At 37.9% G+C, this 14096-nt stretch overlaps 4 pseudogenes; 1 reads left to right on the top strand and 3 right to left on the bottom strand.

Moving 5' to 3' along the window:
- The window catches only part of LOC131770324 (uncharacterized), a 1315-nt pseudogene extending 15 nt beyond the window's left edge, over positions 1-1300 (bottom strand).
- A 353-nt stretch (positions 1301-1653) lies between these two features.
- LOC131770323 (uncharacterized) lies at positions 1654-12862 on the bottom strand (annotated as a pseudogene).
- On the top strand, positions 3326-4879 carry LOC136280351 (uncharacterized; annotated as a pseudogene).
- On the bottom strand, positions 5049-10897 carry LOC131785151 (uncharacterized; annotated as a pseudogene).
- Positions 12863-14096: the final 1234 nt, after the last annotated feature.

Genomic DNA, 14096 nt, shown 5'->3' with positions numbered 1-14096 from the left:
AATGTTTTTCACATAATTGGATGATCCATCCACTAACATTGTGACATTTTCTGCTGAAAGCAGTGCTTCTGATATTTGATCAGACGTTAGATTCGATTCTTGCTTGTTGTCAATGAGGCTCTTCAAGACATCTGTGAATGCAGTGAACCAGGTTTCCCTTCCATCTACATCGGCACATAGTCTTGCAGACATGGCTTTCTTCGATGCTTTCGTCTTTTGGGTTGCACCACATGATGGGCATTTAATGATGTTTGCATTGATGTCTATGGCATTTTTTTGTTGCAAGCCTTTATTTGACATTGGAAATAAATGTTTAGTTTGTCGACAAATTTAAATTCTTGGACTGTAACTTTTTTCTCCTTGTTTTCTAAAAGATCTGGTCCTTTGACTTGTTTGAGTTCTGTTTGGACTTCATCAAAGGTTGTCCATGCTGTGGTTCCGAGCATAGTATTTCCTGAATAGTTTTTCACGCTGAGGTTCTTGAAAGTGTAACTTTTTGAGTTCTGGACCTTGTCTATGAGGTCATCCCATATGTGGAGGATTGCGTTATCGGTTGCATCTTCGATAACGCAATCCTCCTTGACCTTTCCATTCTCACTATTTCTTTTTTTCACTTCTTTGGCCGGCGTTTGGCCAAGAGTTAGGATTCCGGTGACATTAACTTTCTGATTTCTTGTAAGTGTTGGCAGCTGATTCAACGTGATGTTTGAAGCTACTGCAGGGCTACTTTGTTTGGCATTATCTGACAAAGATGACGAGGGGGTACTTGTGAAAGTTACATCGCTGTTGGTCATTTGTAGCAAAGTTGTGGTTTGATTTACAAGAAATTGCCCATTGTCCTCCTTGACATTCAGTAGTTTCACAGGATTGCCAGTTTTCTCGTAATGTTGACATTGAGTATGCGTTGCCTGATTGAATCCTACTACTCTCCAAGCTTTAGTGGGCGAGGTCTGAAGGGTGCAATGATAATATTGCGTTCCTTTTTTTGCTTTCTTCATTGGAGAGACGTTTGAAATAAATCCTGGGTCGCTTTCTGAAAAAAAATGAAAGTAGAAATAAACTGTTTGGATTTTATGAAGAAATCGATTACTGTAGTCGTTTTTAGCTGTTTATAGATATCGTAAGAATTCAAGAACAGGAGGTCACCATAATAATATATTTGATCCCCATTGCTTTCATGAGAAAATATTTCAGGAATTGGTTAGATTAAGGCAGCCATGGTATGACATGAATTCTCAGTAAGTGAAATGCTATAGATATACATACCTTTGCGTTTTAAAGGGCTTGACGGTGAAGACATTTTGTTTGTACTTTGAATTACAGTATTTCCTGATAGAGAAAAGGATGTGTTAGTTAACTAACAGTTTTATCCAATGAATTCTGGAATGATAAGTATTGTTTTGATAATTTAGGAATTTAACTTAACTTACAACAGAATTATGCCAATGATGTGTCGTTGTTATAATAAAAATAAATAAATAAAAATACTTCAAAATTTAATACAGTTGAAGGTCCTAACGGACATTTTCTGAAGTGGAAAGCTCTACTTATGGCCACTATGTGAAATCCTTGATGTAACTTTTGTACAAATTCTTTATTTCCATACTGTAATAAGGTTATGTTGTTGGTTTAAAAGAACACAAGAAATATAAATTACGTCTTTGTAAAAAGAGTTTTTGTATCTTCTGCTAATTTATCCAAGCGATATTCTTCCATTAGCCTAAATTGAAATTGAGAAGATTTTTTAATACTTGTTAAGCACTCAAATGTCATTGGCTCGATTATGCAAGAATTGAGTGATCGAACTCTGCTTATGGCAAGATATGTAATTCCTGGTGCTTTTTCACTTGGTCCAATATCGATCCATGCTTTTGGAAGAGTTAGTCCTTGGCTTTTATGTATTGTTATTGCCCATGCAAGCTTCAATGGTAATTGCTGTCTTTCATGAAATGTTTCGAGGGACTTAGAAGTAATAGTAACAGGAGGAATTGAAACACATTTTGGTAAAGTGTCAATAAATGATGGTCCTGTGTAATGGTCAAACTGAACTATTACTGCTACAGGTAGGTTTGATGGCGAGTGGTTGTCTGCATAAATGATATCTATTACTTTTCCTGTTGCTCCATTACAAAGTCCAACCTCTGACCACAAATTCATAGTTAGCATGACAGAAGCTTTTGTAGTTAAGAATAAGGTTGGAACCATAGTTAGTAGAGGGAACTATGTTGGAACTAATCCGCACATTTCTTCAGGAGATACAGCCTTTGCAATGGAAGAGGAATGACGAGCGTCAATTTGAGCTATTGGTTGACGAAGCTTTAATAGTTGATCATAATTATAGGTAGCAACTTGATCATTGCCATAAAACAGTCTCATTGCATTTTCAAATTCACTTAGATTTGGAACAGCTGATGGCTGGCGAGAAAGAAGAAGTTGCCAGTCTTCTTGAGTTGAATCTCCATTTCTGAGACGCTCTAACAATTGTTTAAAAGAAACCTGTTCTGGGTTTGAACCTTGCACACGTTGATTTTCAGAGAGCTTTACCACTTTGTCAAACATCAAATATGCAAGATGGCCTTGTTCACCTATTACTCCTGATGGTTTCGCATGATACAAAGGTTTGTCTGCAACAGGTGGTAATTGAGCAGGGTCGCCTATTAAAATAATTGATACATTTCCAGTTGCCCAGTTGCCTGTCTACAACGTTTATCAATCCAGCCAAGCAAAGTTTGTCCAAGCATAGAGTATTCATCAATAAGTATATATTTAATGTTTTGTAGTTTATCTTGCAATCTTACAAGTGCTTGCCCTTTCAAATCTGTGTTTCCTCTGGCACCAACAGGTAAGTTAAGAAGTGAATGGACAGTTATGCCATTAATATTGAATGAAGCTTTGCCAGTAGTTGCTGTTACAGTACAATTTTGCTGCATGAGATTTCTTAATGCGCTGATGAGGTAACTTTTACCTGTTCCAGCAAAGCCATTTATTATCAAATGCAAGGGTGACTGAGGGTTTGGGTTTTCAAAATGGTCTTTTACAATATTGTAAGCAAGTGACTGCATGCTACTAAAAGTATTTATGTCTACATTGCAGTTTTGAACTTGAGTCTCATAATACTGCTTTGTTGAATTTATCCAAGAAGCCATTTCTAATAGTTGTTGTGGAGTGTATGGATAACTGTAGCTGTGCCAGTCATTTTCTGATAAGGTGTCAAATTCGTCTGAACATAGTTAGTAGAGGGGACTGGTTGGGAAAGCCAGCAAACTTCAAAGGCCCAAACAATAGAGTCCCAGCCGAGGTTGAATTGACCCGTCACGTGACTCTGACCGTGCACACAACAAACAAGATGGCGGATGCTACAAACGAACTCTTCGTGTTTGGAGACGATTTTGAAACGATTTTGAACATGTTAGAGGAGGATGAAGCAATCGAGAAACACTTTTCAACTACAGCGATTGATGTAAGTATATTCTATGTGAATTCTTCAGCCTATTTCGGCCGTAGTGACCCTAAGTGTACCATACGCGACTCTTTGACAACAACTTGACCATCATACCCAACGTTGACAAGTTAACTACGCGAAATTTTGTATCGCCAAGATACTGTCAAGCTAGATGACAAAACTGTACGTAAACGTAAGCTTAAATTAACTTTGAAGGCCATGAATGTCCATGCATTTTGCGGTAATGACCAAGACCATTTTGTGATCGTTTTTACCACAGGTTCAATCGGCAGATTTCGTTTGTAGTGAATGTGGAAAGAAATACAAGACAAGAGGAGGCTACCAGAGACACAGAGCTTCTAAGCATAACCCTAATGAAAACGACAGACAGGAACGGACGACTCTCACTCCAAGCAGTCTTGCTGAAATTGTAAAATATGCCATACAGACTGTAAACAGAGGCAAAGCTTTTGCACCAAGCCTTAGGAATGAGTTGAATTTGTACCAATTCAAACAATTTGATGAGGGAACTGATGAATTTACCGTGCTGAAAACAATTTATGATGGATATTTGAAAAATGGGGACATCGAGAAGTTTTATGGAAAATATTATGGTCAAGTGCCATTGCAGTCCACAAAGTTTTTTTCAGGACTATCCCACAATGCTGCAACATTATTAGCAACTAAGGTGGCAGATAGTATGCTGGTATACTGCAAGTCCACGAAGGCTTGTTGTAGCAGCAATCATCCAACCCAAACTCTGTTATCAGAGAGAGAGAAGGCTGGTCTTCAATATGTGGGAGGTTATGTATTACATAATCTACACAAGCAGCATGCAAAAATATCAACAATTGAAAGCAATCATGCTATGGCAATCTTAAAAGCTGGAAAATTGGACACAGGGTCTGATTCACAAAGACTGGTGTCAAGTTTGAGTTGTGGAGGTCTTTGGTCCATAACCGAGCCAGCAGAAAAGATTTTTATCAGAACAGAACATTATTTTCGACAAATGACATCTACAGTCAATCTGGCTCGAGTTGACATAGCTGATATTGTGGGCAAATCAGTGAGTGATAGTGAATTGTTGTCAAATTACTATTTATTAGTTTCTGATGCTGAACTTGTTCCAGACAATCACATTGTCAAAGATCTTGCATGGTATTGTACACTTGTATGTCAGGGTGCGTTCATTTTCTTTTGCCAAGGATATTATCCAGCATCATAAAATTAATACAAAGTAATCAAAAGCTAAGGCACTTCGCAAGGAGATAAGCAGGAGCTGTGAAGAGCAACAACAAGAGAGGCTTCATTAGAACTGTTTTAAAATTTTTACTTTTTGCTGTATAAAAGAATGTAAAAAACACTAACATATGCTGCTAAAAAATGTTCCTTTTCCTGTTTCTGTTGGGCATTTGTTGCAAATATAACTCCTACTTAAAGCACTTGAAGACTGTGCTTATATGTACATGTATTGGTTGCTGTAAACTGGAAAGTCAACAGATACTCGCTTTGGTCTGAATAAAGCCCGGAAAGGGAAGGACTTTTTTGTTTGAAGTACCTCATTATGAGAAAATACAATCCCTGAGCAACCACTTTTCTAGCAATATTATTGCCCACTTGAAATATCACTCTTTGGGGCATCCGAGAAGAATTATATATAATGATGGGGTGCAAACAAATTTGTTGTACGATAACAAACATCCTTATCTGATTGCCCATCAAGTGACTTGTGAAGCCGATAAAACCTCCTGTTGGGTAAAGCACCATCAGATGTGGCAGCAATAACCCACAAGTTGCAAGAGGTCTCAAGGATACAGACAGCTTCCCAAAACAATGGCAACAACTGAGCAGCAGTAGCACCTGTAGTGGCAAAGTGAGCCAAGCCAAATTTAAGCTCTGTACAAATTCCGCGTACAAGGAAAGCAAGGGCATGCCTAGCAACATCATCAACCTTCTCAAGAACTCCAAAGTTCAAGTTTGGGTCTCCAAGATCGGTAAAGCCAATCAGTTCACCAGTTGTCTTGTCAAGTACAAGGTTTGCTATAACTTTCATTTCGTCAAACAGGAGAACAACATATCGTTGTACATCAAAATAGCAGTCAGTCTCAGTCCTGAGTTGCTCAATCACTTCCTCTTGAAAGCCCCGTTGTGGCTTTATAGCGTTTCGGTAGTCCTTCAAACGTCGCTGACTTGGAAGAACCCAAACCTTGCTTTTTCGAAGTTCCTCATAGCATGAAGGTGACTTTACCGCAAGGGACAAGCAGAAGCGAATTACCATTGGGTGATAACGTACACCAGTGCAGCTACTTGAAAACAATTTCTTTTGCTGTTGCCAGAAAAGATTCATAAATGGAGTTATTTCATTGTCCACTGAATCAAATAGTTTAATTTAATTTAATTTAATTTAATAATAAGTTCTTATATAGCGCATTAAAATTGAACTCTATGCGCTTTACAATTACAAATTAACAAAATTTCGATAAAAATCCTATACATGCAATTCGCTACTCTATCTAAACTAATGAATTATTACGTGTTATGCATATGTTTGACAACGTACGATATCAAATAATCTGGTGGCTTAATTTTTGAAAAGATAAGTTTTCAATAAGCGTTTAAAGGAGTCAACAGATTCGGCGTTTTTTATGCATTCAGGTAGTTGGTTCCACAAATACGGTGCTGCGTAGGAGAATGCTCTTTGCCCATACGTTTTAGTTCGAATTGTTGGGACCTCAAGTAGATTCATATTTGATGAACGGAGGTTTCGTGCTGGAATATATCGACTAAGAAGTTCAACAAGATAGGTTGGAGCCATGTCATTTAGTGCTTTGTATGTTATCAACAGTATCTTGAATTGAATTCGTTTTGTGACCGGGAGCCAATGAAGTTTCCTAAGTATAGGTGTTATACTGTCTCTTGATTTGGCACCGACTAACAAGCGGGCAGCTGTGTTTTGGATCCGTTGGAATTTTTCGATGTCACAAATCGGTAGACCGTACAATAGGCTATTACAATAATCAAGTCTCGATGAGATAAAGGCGTGTATCAATCTTTCATTTTGCTGCGTCGAGAGGTATTTACGAACGCGACCAATATTTCTGATTGCTAGAGACGACGATTTACAGATGGAATTTATATGCGAGCGTAAGTTCATCACAGAATCAAGCATGACGCCTAGGTCTCGGACAGTATTAGATAAATTAATGATATCATCTCCAATATTGATATTACAGAAAGGAGGATTTTTTGAGAAGCGTGAGAGGAAATGAATGATTTCTGTTTTTGAAGGGTTGCACTGCAATCTGTTTTTCTTGGCCCACTCCATGATTGCATTAACACATGATTTCAATCTTTCCATGCCTAGCATTCTGTCAGAGGAGTTTATCTTTATGTAAAGTTGCGAATCATCGGCATATATCATACAGTTTAGGCCATGTTCAGCAACAATGTCTTCTGTAGGCGAGGTATACATTAGAAAGAGTAGTGGACCAAGTACTGATCCCTGGGGTACGCCGTAGGAGATATGTCGAGGCTTAGAGATGGAGTGTTTGATCTTCACTGACTGAACACGATGTTCTAGGTATGATTTGAACCATTTTAGTGCGATACCTCTAAATCCGAAACGTTTCTCCATTCTTTCAAGTAATATGTTATGGTCGATCGTGTCGAACGCAGCGGAAAGGTCTAGCAAAACAAGTACTACTTCTTCTTTTTGATCTACAGCTCTTAGGATGTCATTTGAGACTTTTATTAAAGCAGTTTCAGTGGAGTAGTATTTGCGGTATGCTGACTGCATCGCTGGAAATAACTGGTTCTCGGCCATAAATCTGTATATTTGATTTGCGACCACCCTTTCGATTGTTTTTGAGAGAAAAGATAGATTTGCAATCGGTCTGTAATTTGAGAGACAGTTCGGGTCCAATGAAGGCTTCTTTAAAGATGGACATACCAGGGATTGTTTTAACTGATCAGGAAATTCTCCGTTAGCCATGGAGGCGTTGATAATCTTGGTTATAATTGGCGTCAAGTGTGGAATTGACTTTAGAATTCGTGTTGGAATGGGATCCAGTTGACAAGACTTAGTTGGAGATTGAACAATAAGTTTGTGAACAATATCAGCAGATACAGGTTGAAAAGTTTGGAACGACGAGGTGACTGGATAATTGACGTTGATGTCGGGTGCTTGGGCAGTATGGGAGTCCAAATCCGATCTTATTTTCTCAATTTTTTTGATAAAAAAATCGTTGAACGTTTCGGTCAATGTATCCAATGAATCATTATTAGGGAGTGCAGCAATGTTCTTCGATAAGAATAGGCGAGATACCATCTTGAATAGTTGTGATTGGTCAGAGGAGCTGATCAGAGTCCGATAATAGTTTGTCTTTGTCGCTGTTAGAAGATCATTGTAGTGTTTGCAGGAATCAATAAATATTTCTTGGTGAATTTGAAGACCAGATGAAATATATCTTCTTTCATGACGACGTTTGTCTTGTTTAGCCTTACGAAGTTCATCAGTATACCAAGGAGAATGCGGTCGCAGAGTGACCCATCTCTCGCTCACAGGAGCATGTTGATCAAAGATAGACGAGAGATTAGTATTATATTGTGTAGTCAGCTCAGTTACACAAGACTGTGGATTAGTAATGAGATTAGATTCTTCGATGTCTTTGATCATACTAGCTAAATCGAGCCTTTTGGTGTTTCTGTGTTTAACATGTAGTGTAGAAGGTTTCGGTTTTGTACATTTCACCTTACAAGTAACCAAATTATGATCTGAAATATTGTCGGCTGATAGAATGCGAACATCCGTTATAACATTATTCTCTTCACGAGATAATATCAAGTCCAATGTGTGGCCCAGGCGATGAGTGGATCCAGATACATTTTGAATTAGATCAGTGGACTCAAGGAGATTTAGAAAGGAGGCAGCTTCAGGATTTGATAGATCATCAACATGGTAGTTAAAATCACCGGCAATTATAATGGGCTGCCTTGATAATGTAAGTTCTTCAAGAAAAGATGAGAATTCTTGCAAAAAGCTATTTCTAGTGTTGTTCTTTTTGCACAGAGGAGGGCGATAGAGAACAATTAAACGGAATGTCTCACTTTTGTTGGATATGCTCACATCTAAGTACTCAAATGAGCTTGTGTTCATGATGGAATTTTGCAGTACGGTATAACCATCTCGTATCAACAAAGCGACTCCGCCGCCCTTACGATTCCTTCTTGGTATGTGGTGGAGTTTAAAATGCGGAAGAATGTTGTTGATGTCAGTAATAACATGGTTGTCATCCTCGGTTCCTTTAAGCCAAGTCTCTGTTATGGCCAGGATGTCTAAATGGTGGGAGATGACCAAATCGCATAAATGAGTTGATTTTTTAACAATCGAACGCACATTGAGGAGAGCAAAATTACTGGTGGATTTGGTTCTCGGTAGATGGCCAACGCGTGTGATAGAGATGACATTGTTGATGTTTCTTGAGTAAATTTTCTTTGATGGTCGTCGATGCGTAGAAACAATGGTTGGAATGTAATAACATTGAGAATCTTCGTTTTGAATAATTAAATCTTCCATCGGTTGAGAAATTGCTCCGAAGTCAAATTGTGACAATAAGAAACCCATTTCAGGACCAGGGTTAGAAGCAATGGTTCTCGGTAGATGGCCAACGCGTGTGATAGAGATGATATTGTTGATGTTTCTTGAGTAAATTTTCTTTGATGGTCGTCGATGCGTAGAAACAATGGTTGGAATGTAATAACATTGAGAATCTTCGTTTTGAATAATTAAATCTTCCTTCGGTTGAGAAATTGCTCCAAAGTCAAATTGTGACGACAAGAAACCCATTTCAGGACCAGGGTTAGAAGCAACGTCACCAGCCAAAGTAAGACGAGCTTGGTTGAAGGTGGTAGTTGAGTTAGCGTAGTATTTGACTTTGGATGTGTTGTAACCTTTAGGTCGTAGACAAACAAAGCGAGGCCGATTAGTTGTTGAATAACGAGGTAGTAATACAGCAGAAATCCACTTGTTAGGATACAAACAATGATTCTTGCAAATATAATCCAAAGAGGAAATGTTTAGGCAATCCATATGTCGTTTTTCAATTGAAATAATATAAAGAACTGTGAAAAAAATAAAGAAAATCAAGCAGCGATATGAAGCACGTCCGTTACCCATAATTACCATAAGCATAGTTAACGAAGTCATTGCTCAGTTCATGGTCTACTTCAATGCTTGATTTCTGTAATTCATTGCGCATTTCATTGAGCTCTCTTTCAAGTTCATAACATCGCAGCCTTTGCTGTCGCAGAGTCAGTTTGATCCTCTCTGGATCAGTCTTTGATATAGGAGCATTGACATGAGCGGGTGTTAACTGATGCTTGTCTTTTGCCTTCTTCGCTTTTTCAGAACACTTTTGGTACTCCACGCATGCACTGCACACCTTTTCAAGTTTTCCACATATAATCAAACAGTCCTTTACTCTACAGTAACCTTTGTGTGGAAACTGTTCGTCTTCCTCTAACCCCTCACTCACGGGAACAACATGATGAAACAGTGTGCTTGTCATCTCTAGTGTGTCAACTCCACAACACAAACTGTAGTTCTCCCCCAACAGTTCAGCAAGACTATGTATGGATATATTCCTGACTGTACGCCGATAATCAAGGTACACAGGATGATCCTCCGGAAAATAACAGCCATAAACTCTTACTGTAAATGCTAGACTATCATCCACAACGATTTCAAACTTCGGAAGCACATATGGAATCTCTACCTGTTTTAAGACAACTCTGTCAGAAAATGTTCCAATGTTCCAGTTTTGAAGGCTCTTTAGCTTAGTCAAGCGCTGACAAAACTCCGTGAAAGTCTTGTAATGAACTTGCGGCTTCTTGATCAGATCCTGGACAATGGTTCGCTCAGGTCTTTGCTCGGGTTTTGGAGTCTCGTGAGTTTTTTTCGGCATGTTCAACTTGGGAAGAGCACCAAACCGAGCCTTCTTCTTAGTCATTTTCTCTGAATGAACTATAAACAAAATAAAAAAATTACATGCCAAGTTTTAACGGCGATACAATGGATGGAAAAACCCCATATACAGTCAATGTCTAGTAAAAATCGCCTGAATTGCACCACTAACACGACTACACAGAATATACAGGACTGATATCTAAACACAAATCGACACCGTGACAGTCTACACTCGCTTGTACAAGTTCGAGCTACTTACATATTTCAACGTCCTCAGGTTCAAAGTGTTTTTCGCAGGTAAAGATCCTGTCCTTCGCTACTAAGACTTTAAATGGAGCATTGCTTTCTCTTGTCTTTGTAATTTCGTTCAGCCACTCTTGTCTCCATTTCTTGTGAGCCTCGTCCTTCGGTGCAAGCAACTTCCAGATTCCAATGCCTTTCGTCCTTCTGCTGGTCCCACAGCCAAACACAGCGCAGTTGTCGCTGGGCATAATTTCCCCAGGATGCTATATTTCTAGTATCTGATTTCAACAAATTCTTCTTTCGCCCGAATATCAAACAATTTTGTTCTACAAACGGAATAACGCTACTCAATACGCCATCTTGCTTTGTGTGTGTGTGCACGGTCGTGAACACGTGATCACTCGAAAATCAGAACAAAGAGTTCCTCCTTTGAAGTTCGCCGGGTTTCCCAACCAGTCCCCTCAACTAACTATGGTCTGAATTAGCTGTGTTAATGAAGTCTGCTAGAACCATCCATTCTTCTCGTTGTTGTTCTGGTTCTATGTAATTTTGATTTTGTTCATTATCGCAGATAGATTGTATGTCTTCCAGTTTTCCATGCCAATCAGGCACATGTTGTTTTGCATAGTCTGTTTGCAAAAAACTTTTCCACTGTGAAGTAAACACGTCATTATTATGTTCTTGGTTTCCCCATGCATCTTCCTGTTTGTTTTTCCAAGGCTTATATCTTAGCAATTGGTATTTACAGTATAAACCAAAATTTGTACTTTTGGGATTTGATGAGTATGTGGGATAAACTCTTGGTACTACATTATCTGGTTGATCTACTAATTTTCCATTGACAAGACGATATTTCATTGCAAATTGGAGAAAATTTAAATTACATAAGTCACATGCTACAGTGCCTCGATATTTGTCACGTTCAGCGTAGGCATCAAGCAAACTGTCTGTTGTTGCTCTATCATCAGGCTGTGTTGTGATATTAAGTCTGCGTGAACCATTTAAGGTTATAGGAACTACATTAAAGGATGAGCTTAGATTAGAAGGTTTAAGGACAGTAAATGGTGCATTGTCTCTTGTGCAGAAAAATCTCTTTGGCCAAGTGTTTTCATAACAGTTTTCTTAATTATGGATGAAGCATTGGTATTCACTTGAGAGTTATGCACAATGGTACTAAATGCTTGCTTAAGGAGATGTGATTTGGTTTCACTTTTTTCTGCATATTTTGCTAAGTACTCCACACATGCATGGTAGTCTATAACAATTTGAATATCACAATTTGCCCTCCAGCCTTGGAGTTGAAAGCGCTGGTGGTTGTTTACTCTGGAATCATTCCTTTTTGTAGTTACTTGAACTTTGTATTTTGATGTGTTGTCTTTTGAATGAATAAGCTCAAAATGCAATGACGTTTTTGTACAGGTTTCAAATGGAAAGTTAAATCTACATTTTGGTTCTGTTTCATTGTGCTTTTTCCTTAAACAACAACTTGTACTACAACGAGTGTGTCTTTGAACCATATTCAACAGATCAATATAGTCATTGTCAGAATCTTTGATATTTTTGTGGTATTCCTGACATGGATGAATAGAAGGCTTTATCCACAGACCATTATCTGGAGGATTTGGGTTACATGTAGACAAGAGCCAATCAACATATTGACAGATCTTTTTGGTAGCCATTTTACCCTCATTTACTATTGTACTGGTAGCATTATCTTTACTATTCTCTGCCAAATAACCATTAAGTGCAGTTTCACTCTACTTGCACAGGCCTGGATCATTGTTCAGTTTAGCAACACCATGGCAATGAATGCTTCCTCTAGATTGATACTCAAATCTATACCAGTGCCATTTTGCATCAAGTGAATCATATAGCCAGTGTTTAATAAACTTTTTCAAGCGTTCAGTAAAAAACCAATCAACAATATGGGGATTGTTAATAACATTGTTACGTCTTATTTCAGATAAGCTACCTGTAATCCCTTCATCTCTTTCATTTCCAAAAAGAAAATGCAATTCTGGACAATGCATATCTGCTGCTGAAAATGTGAAAAAGAATGTTGGTGGTCCAGCATGCTGAATGATCGCTTTTAAATCCTCTTTTGCTTTGTACCAATAAGCATCTGATCCAGTTATGTTAGTGACGTAATGGGACAGCTTGTTCAGAAAAAGGTTTGTATTATTATTGTTGACCATTTCTCTCAGTTCTTCCATAGTTAAATGTTGTTCTCCAGGATTTTGTTTTAAAAAAAAATTCCAGTTTGTTGTAAAATTTGTTTACGCTGAATCATGTTTAAAGCCCAGTATGAAAATCTAGGATGATTTGCAAAACGATAAATCCATTTACTGTCTTTTTTCTCTTCAAATTTTATTAGATGTTTAACCTTTTCTTTCAGAGTTGCATTTTTTAAAATTGCAGGATTTGTTGGATCTCCTTTACCATCAGGAAACAATGTTGGAAATGCCATTGTGGCTAAATATGGAGTGACATACTCATTTAATGGGCTATTACCTAAAGTCGGCCCGTTTATTTGTCCCTGGTAAAGATTGTTACGAATGAAATCAATTTCTTGTTGGTGGGTGTCATTTACAGGTAGAAAACTTGAAGAATCTGTATTACTGTCATAAACAATATCTTCTTCACTAGCAACAGGACCAAAATCTGGGAGGGGAGTTTTATTATCATCTGTTGTAGTGTCATCTGTTTCTATTGAAAGAAGTTCGCTGGGAACATCATTTTCTGGTAAAGTAATGCGTTATAATTTAATTCAATGTCTGAATAATGTGGATTATTTTTAATGAGCCAGTGAATTGCATCTGATACCACTTGCCTTCTTACTGAAAGGTTTTTAACAAAATTTCCCTTTCCTTTAGCTCTAACAATAATTATTGATAAATCTTTAGGGTATCTTGGAAGTGATTGAGCCAATTCACTGACATTTTGAGGTAGATTTATTGTATGTCCAGAATATCCTCTTTGTCCTCCTGGTTTGATATAAATATGCATTATAGGAAGAGCTTTAGCAATTAACATTTCTTCCACCTGCGTTAAACCAGAAAGTTGTGTGGGTACTGCTGAGGGTATCATAAAGTTTTCCTTGGAGAATTTTTTTGGTGACTCTTTTTCTCTTGAGCACCTCGAACATGTATAATTTTGTGGACATTTTGGTGTCACTCTTAATGGCCAGGCTTCAAAACAAACTTTGCATTGGTAAATGTTATAATTATTGGAATTATGGAATTTAGTTATGTTTTGTTTTGCCCAGTCTTGTTTGTGAATATCTCCATGTTTTTCTGCATCAAAAGTTAATAAGTACTGTTTCTTATCACATGTCTTTTTCACTTTTTTTGCAATATTCCTTGTAGTTTGCTCTTGTTTCCTTTTTCTCTGCCAAGCATCTCGCCTGTCTAGGTTTCTCTTCTTAATTTTCTCATCAGATTGTAATAA

The sequence above is a fragment of the Pocillopora verrucosa genome, chromosome 1 (assembly GCF_036669915.1).
Source record: "Pocillopora verrucosa isolate sample1 chromosome 1, ASM3666991v2, whole genome shotgun sequence".
Taxonomy (NCBI): domain Eukaryota; kingdom Metazoa; phylum Cnidaria; class Anthozoa; order Scleractinia; family Pocilloporidae; genus Pocillopora; species Pocillopora verrucosa.
This window is presented reverse-complemented; position numbering and strand designations above follow the sequence as displayed.